The 13,210-nt window shown below is 44.7% G+C and overlaps 1 long non-coding RNA gene across 1 annotated transcript in view; it reads left to right on the top strand.

Annotated features, from left to right (window-relative positions):
- LOC310848084 overlaps positions 1-13,210 on the top strand; it is a 101,133-nt gene that overhangs the window by 56,977 nt on the left and 30,946 nt on the right. Inside the window, exon 2 of the long non-coding RNA XR_014566144.1 lies at positions 2,203-2,243. This is a non-coding gene — a long non-coding RNA (uncharacterized lncRNA). The remainder of the gene's footprint in view (positions 1-2,202; positions 2,244-13,210) is intronic.

The raw sequence follows: 13,210 nt of genomic DNA on the forward strand, positions 1-13,210 counted from the left end.
TATTTAAAAGTCCAAATGTTAAGATTTGTATATGTGCTGTAAGCCATCCAGAGTGGCTGGGAAAACTCAGCCAGATGAGTGAGATAATTAATAATAATTTTATTATTTATATAAGGTTTGACACATATAAGCAGATTCATCAGAGAACTAGTTTCCCTGTAAATTAATTGCCTTATTGTATATTGGCATCTTAGTATTTTCTAGTTACCAGAGGGTTTGTCATCTAGATGGTATTTAAAATATGGGTCTTATGGCCTAGGGAACATCAGCATGTTTGGGATTGTTTGAAGTATCTGCATCCAAAGCAAGAACAGGGAACCTCCAGATGTGGCCCTACGGTTGTTGTTGGACTCTAACTCCCATCAGCCCCAGCTGGTGAGGGACCAATGGTCAGGGATGATGGGAGTTATAATCCAACATCTGCAGGGCCACAAGTTCCCCATCCCTGATCTAAAATAACAACAAGAACAACAACTTATGTGTCAGCTGAAAGACTAACAGATTGGTTTTAGCTTAAGCTTTCATGAACTGCAATCCAGTTCCTCAGATGCATTAATGCACCTGATTTGGTTTGCTTGCAAACCAAAGAATTCATCCTGATCCCATATATGGCAGGAAACTGGTGCCACTGCCAAAACCATATTGACCAACAATACAATATACTGTAGCTACTGTTCTCCACACACACTGGCACCTTCATAGTCGCCTTTGACTGGACTTAACCGTCCAGGGGTCCTTTACCTTTACCTTTTCCCACATACCTCTGCTTTGGCATTAAAGGAAGAGGTATGAACATGAGGTTGGACCACCCAATCTCATCTTGGTATGCCTGCAATGCCATTGTGATGCTAACTGCAATACTAACAGTCATTTCCCTTAGATTCCACACAATAAAAAAGCTGCAGAAATTGTGGTTGTTTCATCAAGTTGGGAGCAAAACCATCAGCGTGTAGCTCAGATCAAGCAATGGGGCAGCAATCAGAAAAGCTCTGAACAACCAAGTACAAATCAGCCACTGATGGGTGTGGACATGAAGTTAAAGCAGAAGAATGCAAGGATTATTTTTGAGGGGGGAGGAGAGAGGTTGAATTAAGAAAGAGTATCTTGGTGCAACAGGTGATCACCTCAACCCTCATATGGTGTGTGTATGTGTATGTGCACACACACACACAAAGGGGCCTGCCCCCCCCCCATTTGCTCTGCTCCACTGGCCCAACACCAGGCACATTCTTCATCATTGCTCTGCAGGAAGCCTGCAGAGAAAGAATGGATTTCTGTTGTTGTTGTTGTTGTTTAGTCGTTTAGTCATGTCTGACTCTTCGTGACCCCATGGACCAGAGCACGCCCAGCACTCCTGTCTTCCATTGCCTCCCGCAGTTTGGTCAAACTCATGTTAGTAGCTTCGAGAACACTGTCCAACCATCTTGTCCTCTGTCATCCCCTTCTCCTTGTGCCCTCAATCTTACCCAACATCAGGGTCTTTTCCAGGGAGTCTTCTCTTCTCATGAGGTGGCCAAAGTATTGGAGCCTCAGCTTCACAATCTGTCCTTCCAGTGAGCACTCAGGGCTGATTTCCTTAAGAATGGATAGGTTTGATCTTCTTGCAGTCCATGGGACTCTCAAGAGTCTCCTCCAGCACCAGAATTCAAAAGTATTTCTGTAGATTATAGCAACTCAGCTTCCTCAAACTGCAAGTTTCTCTGCTGCAGTGGGCATAACTGGAAGAGGCCAACAACATCCTGCTCTCCAATCCACATATTAATTAGGCAAGCCAGGTCAGCCTCCTCATCCAACCAAACACTAAGAAACTGACCTGGCATGCAGCAGCTGAGGGCTGGCAGGCAGCAGGGGAACTCCCTTGTTTCGGGGAAGGGCCAATACAGTGCACAGTAGAGTCCCCCACATCTGGCTTACGCCTCTCTTGCATTCCTTCACCTAACCAGAATCACAGAAATAGGCATTCCCCACACACCTTCCAACTAAGACCTTTTCTGAATGCAACAGCGACACCATTTTATAACATACATGACACTGTAAAACCAAGGTTATTACTTCTATGGAAAGCATGCCTTCAAATGAGTGATTAGGTTGGTTTTGTTTCCACAAATAATCTTTTTTGTCATTGCACATATCTGCTTTTGTCTGCTTGCTTGGGAGCTGAAGCTGACTTTATTTTTATTTATATATTATGCTTACTTACAGGCCATTCAAATTGTGCTCCAGGCACTGAGACCAGCCTGCTGGTGAGTACCCACTCTTCTTACTCTAGAATCTCATTCTAAGTGTTTGTGATTCCATGGCTGCACTATCACAATAAATAGGAGGATGTGTCTGTGAGGAAGGCACACTGACATGTCTGTGCTGTTTTATTGAACCTGTGGAGGAACCATATGAAAGAGGCATTTTCCTCTGCCCCCAGCATAAGTATCTCATTATGAAAGTGCATACTCATTAAAATATCATCCATAATTGAAAGCATATTTTTCCTTAAACCTCCAGGCAGCACCCTTACCATATTCCCAAACTTCTTGGATTTAATTAAAAAGAAATCTTACCTCCTTTAAAACTTGTTTGAGCTAGGTTATGTTGAGATCAGTTTCTCATCTCATCAGTTTCTCATGGAGTTTTTAGGTACCATACATAGAAGTTTTATCAGGCTGGCTCTTCAGGAGAGTTTGTTGGAGAGCAGCAGGAAATGAGTGGACCTCAGGACTAGGAGTGGGGAAGAATGAGGGAAACTGTAGAAGAACATCAGTATATCCCACTTGGTGAAAAAGTGATGTTTGTATTTTGAAGGCCTATTTAAACAATGCAGTTTTCAGAAGACCCCTAAAAGGAGGCAAGGGTGGTTAAAGCACATTTAACACACAATTCAGTGCACTCGGCTTCCCCCAAAGAATCATGGGAATTGTAATTCACGATCACAGAGCTACAAACCCCACTAGCTTGATCTGAGAGACCACCAACACTGTAGCTTACAAATGCCCAGGCATGAACAGATTATATTAATATACTAATATATTTCTTTGCCTGGTTGTTACGTAGACTGGTATAGTGATTTAGCTTCCACCATTTCCCTATGCAAGCAATTACACTGGATCAAGAATAGGGAAACTGTGACCCTCCAGATGTTGTTGAGCTGCAAATCCCAACACCCTGTCCATTGCCCAACCACATCTGGAGGGCCACAAGTTCACCATTTCTGCCCTAAACAATGCTTTTTTTACTACACACACACACAAATCTAGTCATCTGCCTTTCCTCTTCATTTGTATTGTTATCCTGTTGAATATTTGCAGACAGCTGTTTGTTATTCAAGGGACGTGGGTGGCGCTGTGGTCTAAACCACAGAGCATAGGGCTTGCTGATCAGAAGGTCAGCAGTTCGAATCCCCGTGATGGGGTGAGCTCCCGTTGCTCGGTTCCTGCTCCTGCCAACCTAGCAGTTCGAAAGCATATCAAGTGCAAGTAGATAAACAGGTACCATTTACTAACATTGTACCAGATAACATATCACGGCTTTCCTTGTAACTTAATTATCTGAAGCAAAGATAGATCTAGACCCCAAAACTCCTCTGTGAAGCGTTTCCTTCATCCTAGACAACAGCTCAGCTCAGCTCTTTAACTCTTGCTTTGTTATGGTAATGTTGCAAAACTGGGATATGAAGCCAGGCTGCCTATCATTGTTGGAGCAGGAAGAGCAGCCTTGGCCAATGCTTTTGGAGAAATGAGGGGGGCTCAAGCTCCAATCACACTTATATGGGAGCAAGCCCATTTGAATGCACTGGGGTTTGCTTCTGTGTAATGATTTATAGGCTCCAACAGCACATGAAAGCTTTTTTTGCTGGGAGGAGCAGCTGCTGGATTCTATAAAAGAGGCAATAGCTGTGAAAACTACTGATTTATAGACATGAAGAAGAAAGGAAACAAACCCTTTCTGAGAGTGGGGTTGGAAAATATTTTTATGCCATATGTGGCTGCAGTTGGGGGACTAATAATAACAATAACAATAACAACAATAATAATTTATTTCTACCCCACCCATCTGGCTGGGTTTTCCCAGCCACTCTGGGCGGCTTCCAACAGAAGATCAAAAACACATTAAAACATCAGTCATTAAAAACTCCCCTAAACAGGGCTTGTTTTGTTTAGGCTTTAGCCAGTTTTGTTTAGGCTTTAGAGGTGATCCCAAGTACTTCCTTGAACAAGGTTCAGAGACAAATAAGAAGCCAAGAGACCCTATCTGCCTGTGGACTGCCTCGCCAGAGTGGTGCATGCTCTGGTTATCTCCCGCTTGGACTACTGCAATGCACTCTACGTGGGGCTACCTTTGAAGGTGACCCGGAAACTACAACTAATCCAGAACGCAGCAGCCAGACTGGTGACAGGGAGCGGCCGCCGAGACCATATAACACTGGTCTTGAAAGACCTACTTTGGCTCCCAGTACGTTTCCGAGCACAATTCAAAGTGTTGGTGCTGACCTTTAAAGCCCTAAACGGCCTTGGTCCAGTATACCTGAAGGAGCGTCTCCACCCCCATCGTTCTACCCGGACACTGAGGTCCAGCACCGAGGGCCTTCTGGCGGTTCCCTCAGTGCGAGAAGCCAAGTTACAGGGAACCAGGCAGAGGGCCTTCTCGGTAGTGGCGCCCTCCCTGTGGAATGCCCTCCCACCAGATGTCAAAGAGAACAACAACTACCAGACTTTTAGAAGACATCTGAAGGCAGCCCTGTTTAGGGATGCTTTTAATGTTTGATGTATCATAGTATTTTAATATTCTTTTGGAAGCCGCCCAGAGTGGCTGGGGAGGCCCAGCCAGATGGGCAGGGTATAAATAATATATTATTATTATTATTATTATTATTATTATTATTATTATTATTATTCCCAAGTATTCTGTTTGGTGGTCTGGGGAGATCCTATGCATCAGCTGTAGCTTCCAAGATTGTCCTCGGGGGTACATAAACTATTTCAAATGTCAGATTAAAGTTACGTGTCACTGGGAATATCTGAATCAGGGTAGCATGTGATTTAGAAGTTGAAGCTGTGGTTGGAATCAAAAGGAACACATATGGTTAGGGATGTGATAGGGTTAGGGATGCAGTGCATTATATTTGCCATTGACACAGCTGCTCAGTCACAGAAGGGGAAACTGAGTCCCTCCATTTCCTGATTGCCTGTCCTCTTTCCTTTGATCTTGAGGCCATCTATGTACAACAGAAACTCTTTCTGCAACAACCCATATAACTTCAAATCACCAGATTGGGATCCAGGAGCTAGGTTTGGGCTAGAGGCCATGATTACCCCAAGGAGACAGAGCACTAAGAGTAAAGTCGGGGAGGGGATGCGGTTATCATACATCACCCGGCAGAGCCACAGCCAAGACAACTGATGGAAGTACTAAGAATTACATAGGAATATAAGATGATCCTGCCGGATCAGACCAGTGGTGTATCTGGTCCAGAATCCTGTTCTCACAGTGACTAACCAGATGACTGTGGGAAGCCTGGAATCTGGTGCCACTATGCAGGTTGACGGAGTGGAATATGATTCCACCTAGAGTTAGCAAACTCTCTGCTTTTAGCTCCAAAAACTTCCACCTCACCAGCATCTCAGGATCTAACTCCCATATGCTAATAGCAGCATACTCTGTCAGACATGCAAAGCAGCCTCTAGGGTTTGTAGAGCTGACTATACCAGTTGGTGCTAGATCTAAAACAATCACCACCATTAACCTCCCCACCCACCTGGCCAATAAGCAGCTTTGTTTGTTTTCTCTTTGTTTTCATTTGCATCTTACCATCACACAGTCTGGTGTGCCATTTGGCTTCCTGAAAATCCCAGCTTTTGGGTAGGCAGTGATGTGATAAAATATGGTAGGCAGATGATCTTTTCCTACAGAGACGAACCATAAATGATGACAAAGAAGACAGAACACATTCCCAGAGTGAGCATTTAGTTATATTTATTGGCTCATCCATTTAAGGCCAAGCAAAAGCAGGGAGGCTTGAATTCTGTCTCAGAAAAAGCACTCAGTCATCTGCAACAGTCTTACTCTAATTTCCCATGTAAATGCCATCACAGTAGCACACGGAGCAGGGCAAGGCATCATTAATTTCAGAAACTCTCTTGCTTGAAGAGTCAAGGCAATACTGAACATGAGAAAACAAAGCTCTGAATTAAGGTCTTCCATATTAACAGGCTCCCAAACACCAAGATTGAAAAACCCAATAAAAGGCATTTTATTTATAAATATTATTTATTTAAAGCAATTTTTTTTACCCTGCTCTTCATGTAAAAAAGGCTATTGGAGCAGCTAACAAAAATTTAATCTAAAGAAACACAACACTCAAGGAAAGGGGATTGGGAGAGAGGAGGAAAAATATTGCTATGGATTTGGTGGGTATCCTGACTCCCCCATGTTGTGGGTGCCCTGACCCTCCTCTAGATTCCTGGGTGCTAGAGTTTGATCAGTGCTTTGAGAATGTAGATGAGCTGACAGCTGTTTGATAGTGTAAAAATGCAGGCTAAGCTTTTTCTGCATCAGGGTATCACCAGGAAATATGCCATCAAGGGGAACAAAGGCTGATGATGGCCAGTCATCCACTCCTTGGGGAACTCATGATGATGACAGGGCTAAGCCTGTGTGAGACAGGGAGGAGTGGGGCTCCTCCTCCAGCTGTGTGTGTTAGTGGGCAGGGGAAGGAAAGGTTGAGGGTTTCAGCTTCAATGACATAGACTGAAGGGAAATTGTGGCATTTTGCGAAAGGTTTGAAAAGTGGGGGAGAATTGGGGGCAACAGAACTCTTAGCCGCCTGGCTAGAGCAGGGTATAACAAAGGGACAGGCAGCATGACTGGTTCCTCTGTTTGTAGACCTAAGCCTGCTGCTCGTAAGAAAGGAGCAAAGATAATAATGAGTTGTGAATGCTCTGAACTCACTCTCTCTCACCATACATGTGTAAATAAGCCACGTAGCATAAAGACACTACAGTCTCCGCTGTGCCTAATTTCCAAAGGAAACCCCAGTTAAGTGCCAAGACCCCTGGAATCTCGCACCAATCCTGGAGATTGGGGTGACCCCTAACAGTATTATAATTGTTGGCTTTGTTACCCAGATGGCTAGAATTATATATACAGTGGTACCTCGGGTTAATACTTAATTTGTTCCAGAGGTCCATTCTTAACCTGAAACTGTTCTTAACCTGAAGCACCACTTTAGTTAATGGGGCCTCCTGCTGCTGCCGCGCCGCCAGAGCACGATTTCTGTTCTCATCCTGAAGCAAAGTTCTTAACCTGAAGCACTATTTCTGGGTTAGCGGAGTCTGGAACCTGAAGCGTATGTAACCTGAAGCGTATGTAACCTGAGGTACCACTGGACTATGTACTGCACCTGTTCTCCTTATTTGCTGGCTTGCTCTTCTTTTCTTTCTTCCATTTTGCTGTGCCTCTCCTCCTGCTGCTTTGATTTCACGAGTTCAAGTTTAATCTGATTCTTTTCACTTCCCTCAGGGCAAGATGGTTCCTCAGAAGCCCCTTGGGTGGCGGTCAGGGGAAGGAGGTGCTGCCACTGGGAGCTGGTGATCATACAACTCAACTAGTGCTTCAGTTTGCATGTGGGCAAAACCAATAGTTCTGGATAGGGTTATGGGGAACAAATTTCAATTCAGTTCACCTACCACATTTGCACTTCCCAAAACAAAATAAAATGCAGCCATCAATCAAAAGTCACACTACTCAGAATTTTCACAAAATGAAATGCAGCCATCAATCAGAATTCATGCTACTCCAAATTTTGCATTGCAGCTCTCTTACCAAAGAGAATATTCATAAGTGTGGGGTGAGTATTGTGTGGCAGCTGTAACAGTGCTAGTTCTGCTGGTTGAAGTGGTCAGGTGGGCCAATAAACTGATACCAAACCATTAAGGGCTTCATACACCAATAGTAACAACCTTGAACTTGATCCTGGCATGGGATCCATGGTGCCAAGCAGGAATGGCAGGATCTGTCAGAGGAGGAGCCCGAGGTAAGGAGTGGAGTTAGCTCAGTCAGGGATATGGATGAGGACCCCACCCATGGATGTCAGATGTCTCAGAAATGGAGGGGGAGCTAATTGAGTCGGTCCCCACCTCACCTCCTGAGAGTGAAGTTCCCATGGTAGCCAAGGAACCGATTGGTCAATTGGAGGAGCCAAACAGGTCAGAGGGAGAGTTGGACGCCCTAAGGATGCACCACGATCAGTGCAGGTGTGAGCAGACTCAGCACCCCTCCCCCCTAGGAGCGCATGATCGTAAGTTCAGTCTTGCTCGCTTGTAAATGATGGGTCCCACCTTGCTTCTTTAAAAGTAGTGCAGTGTGTGTGTGTGTGTGTGTGTGTGTGTGTGTGTGTGGTGTTGGGACATTTTTGCCGCCATAATAATAATAATAATAATAATTTATTTATACCCCACGCATCTGGCTGGGTTTCCCCAGCCACTCTGGGTGGCTTCTAACAAAATATTAAAATACAATAGTCCGTCAAACATTAAAAGCTTCCCTGAACAGGGCTGCCTTCAGATATCTTCTAAAAGTCTGGTAGTTGTTTTTCTCTTTGACATCTGGTGAGAGGGCGTTCCACAGGGCGGGTGCCACTACGGAGAAGGCCCTCTGCCTGGTTCCCTGTAACTTTACTTCTCACAGTGAGGGAATCGCCAGAAGGCCCTCCGTGCTGGACCTCAGTGTCTGGGCGAAACGATGGGGGTGGAGATGCTCCTTCAGGTATACTGGACCGAGGCCATTTAGGGCTTTAAAGGTCAGCACCAGCACTTTGAATTGTGCCCGGAAACGTACTGGGAACCAATGTAGGTCTTTCAAGACTGGTATTCTAGATCCCATTGATGTGTCCAATGAACCTTGTAACCTGTACCCTGAGCTGAGGCAGAGATCATTTGCTGATTTCTTTAATAAAATTAAAATTCTGTACTAACTGCAGTTTCCAGGTCAAGTGCAAGGGAAGCCCCACATAAGGTATGTTGCAGTAATCCAGTTTTGAAGTCAGCAATGCCTGAACTACCAAGCTCCCTTATTCCGGGAACATTCAAAGCTGTTGTAACAGGCACAGCTCCTAGTCACTGAAGCTACCTGGTCTTCTAGTACCAAAGCTGGATCTAGAAGCACTCCCAGACTGTGTACCTGCTCCTGAGTGCTGTCCCTATCTAGGACCCATTGCATTTCAGCATGGGATGAGCATGGTTCCTCTGTATATTTGTAATTCCTCAACTAAAATATTGAGACCCCTGTGGGCTGGTGGGGAAAGCTGCTTGAAAAATAGGATCAAGTCTATCCTTTGGCTCTTTTGATCATATAAAGGAAAGTATGAAATAGATTTTTAAATGGATTCATGCCTCCAGCATTATACATAAGGACTAACAGGATTTGTTATGCGGAATGCAACACAAAGGACTGAGTCTTCCCTTTTCACCTTTGATTCCCATGCTTTGTGTATAACATTCATTGTTGCAGCCAGACGGCATGAGCTACCTATGGGGACCATGTGGCGAGGCTCCTGCGATATTGGCTTTCTCTAGATAGCTGTCTCCGAGGGCATAGTACTGGGGACGTAGTTCCTAAGATGTAAAAGTAGAAATAGGGACAAAGGGGAGAAAGGAATCAGAGAAAAGAAGTGAAAAGGAGCCAATCATCAGGGCTGCAGTAACACCATTGATGGGAAAGCTACCCTCAACCTCTCCTTGCATCCTGGGTACAACAGGGTCTGGGTTTAGGTGATGCAAGCATGGTCTCTTTCCTACTATATTTATCTAAAAGTATATTTATATACCACTTTATATAAATAACCGAAAACGGATTGCACAAACGGAAGAAAATGCCAGCAAATAACAGATACGAAAACTGTAAACATGAATACAAAAGGAGCAGTCAAAACCTTTAAAGCCACGCAGAGGAGGAATGTTTGCACTGCCTGCCTAAACACCACCAGGGATGAGGCTTTAATGATTCTTTGCCTTCATTGATCCGATTGCAGAGACATTGCCTTGCTTCATTCGTGGACTTATTATGGATGAAGAGGAACAGACTCCAATCACTCAGGAGAGGCATTGTGCCCCTGCAGATGGATCACCTGTTTATTTAGCATTCTTCCTGATTTGCTTGTCCAAAGCTTACGTGGTGGTCCGACTGTCTCCAGTCTTCATTCAGCATTCCTTCTGATCTGTTTACAAGGCAGTTGCATGAGCATTCATCCTGCACCCGTCCTTTGCATGTATTCCAGCTAGTCGTTCTTTTCCATTCATTTCCCCATCACTTTTCAAACCACAAAAAGTCTCTCTGTGTGATTTTTAAAGTGGATTTGTTGTGCTAGAGCAACAGAGACCTTTAATCGGCTTTAAATGCACCAGCCTAGATTTCTGGTATACGAAAGGCAGGCTAGAGGCACCTGTTAGGTGGGTGAAAGGCATCTGTGGCCATTGGGCACACTATGTGGTCCCTGCTTGAGAATCAGTGGCCTGGGGAAAGAATGAGGAGCCTCGTGGCATTTGATCTCATTTCCCATCATGTACAACTCAGATAATGGGTGCTTAGTTGTGTGTGTGTGTTTGGATTGGAGGAGGGGAAACAGTCCGGGGGAAGCTTTTCTTTGCACAAGATAAAATACCTTCAATAAATCCTAGATAACTTTGGGGGTGAGCATGGTTTTTATCACACAAAACCAGGCAGCAGTGGACCATCCCAGGGTAGCCTTGTGATTTCCATGAACGTGGCTTGTATGAAAATTGAGTCGACGAGCAGCATAGCTCGGAAAACCCCAGTGCCTGTGACAGATGGCAGCAATTCCGAGGATTCATAAATGGCGATAATTAGGGCTATTAATACTGCTCTATCTCGGGGGGGGGGCAGCAAAGCATTCCCCACAAATGTCTGCAAAGCAATATGACCTTTGAGGACAAAGTATGTCAGGAAGGGCACATGCTTATTAATGCTGGTGCAAATCTTGTCATAAATTCATCTCAAATGGCTGGCCCTGAAGCAGTACCAACAAACTATCTTTTACATTACATTCCAGTGGATTGTACAAAACCCCAAAGCCCTAAAGTTACTTATTTATAAAGTTTGTATTTCCACATGCAATCTCAGGACTACCTAAAGTACAGTAAAACAGAATACACTTTATAATGCAACCCATCTTCCTCCCACTTAGGTTCCCCTTCAACCACTGAGCAGCCTTGAATCATCTTGGCTTTCTTAGCCTCAGCTTAGTTTGTCTCAGGGCTCACCCTAGCGTGGCCAAGTGAAAAGAAGAAGAGGTCTTCTGTACCTTTAAATCATGGTTGTGTGCTTGTTTTCAGCCAGAGGGCCACATTCCGCTTTGGATAACATTCTGGGGGCCACCTGCCACCGGTGGATGGGGCCAGGGGCAAAGCAACAAATGTGAATTTTTCCTGTAGGCTGATTTCTACACACTCACACAGCCCTCCCTTTTATCATCCACTCTCAGACCCTCCAAGTGTCTCTATTTTCCAGGGACGTCCTCGAATGTCCCGCTTTTCCTTTGTTGTTGTTGTTGTTTAGTTGTTTAGTCGTGTCTGACTCTTCGTGACCCCATGGACCAGAGCACGCCAGGCACTTCTGTCTTCCACTGTCTCCCGCAGTTTGGTCAGACTCATGTTGGTAGCTTCGAGAGCACTTTCCAACCATCTCGTCCTTTTTGGCCCCTTCTCCTTGTGCCCTCCATATTTCCCAACATCAGGGTCTTGTCCAGGGAGTCTTCTCTTCTCATGAGGTGGCCAAAGTATTGGAGCCTCAGCTTCAGGATCTGTCCTTCCCGTGAGCACTCAGGGCTGATTTCCTTACGAATAGAAAGGTTTGATCTTCTTGCAGTCCATGGGACTCTCAAGAGTCTCCTCCAGCACCATAATTCAAAAGCATCAATTCTTCGGCGATCAGCCTTCTTTATGGTCCAGCTCTCACTTCCATACATCACTACTGGGAAAACAATGGCTTTAACTATACGGACCTTTGTTGGCAAGGTGATGTCTCTGCTTTTTAAGATGCTGTCTAGGTTTGCCATCGCCTTTCTCCCAAGGAGCAGGCGTCTTAATTTCGTGACTGCTGTCACCATCTGCAGTGATCATGGAGCCCAAGAAAGTAAAATCTCTCACTGCCTCCATTTCTTCCCCTTCTATTTGCCAGGAGGTGATGGGCCCTGTTATGTACTGAAGTTCTCACCCTGGGCCAGCAGGGGGATACTGTAGATAGTTATGCAAATGAAGGATTGAAAAGTGACATTCAGTGATTGGATAGTTTTGTATGCAAATGAAGGATCGAAAAGTGACATTCAGTGATTGGATAGTTTTAGAAAATGGCAACAGTTGCATTGTTCTGGAGCTCTATATAAGCAGGCTGACTGAGCTCCTCAGGCTAGGTCTGTTCTGGCATCTGAATAAAGAAGAGCTGTTTAAAGAATCGCTGTGTCGTCTGACATGTTTGCCCACAACTTAACAGTGGCCATGATCTTCGTTTTTTTGATGTTGAGCTTCAGACCATATTTTGCGCTCTCCTCTTTCACCCTCATTAAAAGGTTCTTTAATTCCTCCTCACTTTCTGTCATCAAGGTTGTGTCATCTGCATATCTGAGGTTGTTGATATTTCTTCCGGCAATCTTAATTCCATCTTGGGATTCATCCAGTCCAGCCTTTCGCATGATGAATTCTGCATATAAGTTAAATAAGAAGGGAGACAATATACAGCCTTGACGTACTCCTTTCCCAATTTTGAACCAATCAGTTGTTCCATATCCAGTTCTAACTGTAGCTTCTTGTCCCACATAGAGATTTCTTAGGAGACAGATGAGGTGATCAGGCACTCCCATTTCTTTAAGAACTTGCCATAGTTTGCTGTGGTCGACACAGTCAAAGGCTTTTGCATAGTCAATGAAGCAGAAGTAGATGTCTTTTTGGAACTCTCTAGCTTTCTCCATAATCCAGCACATGTTTGCAATTTGGTCTCTGGTTCCTCTGCCTCTTCTAAATCCAGCTTGCACTTCTGGGAGTTCTTGGTCCATATACTGCTTGAGCCTTCCTTGTAGACTTTTAAGCATAACCTTGCTAGCGTGTGAAATGAGTGCAACTGTGCGGTAGTTGGAGCATTCTTTGGCACTGCCCTTCTTTGGGATTGGGATGTAGACTGATATTCTCCAATCTTCTGGCCACTGCTGAGT

The sequence above is a fragment of the Podarcis gaigeae genome (assembly GCF_964106915.1).
Source record: "Podarcis gaigeae genome assembly, chromosome: 6".
Lineage (NCBI taxonomy): Eukaryota > Metazoa > Chordata > Lepidosauria > Squamata > Lacertidae > Podarcis > Podarcis gaigeae.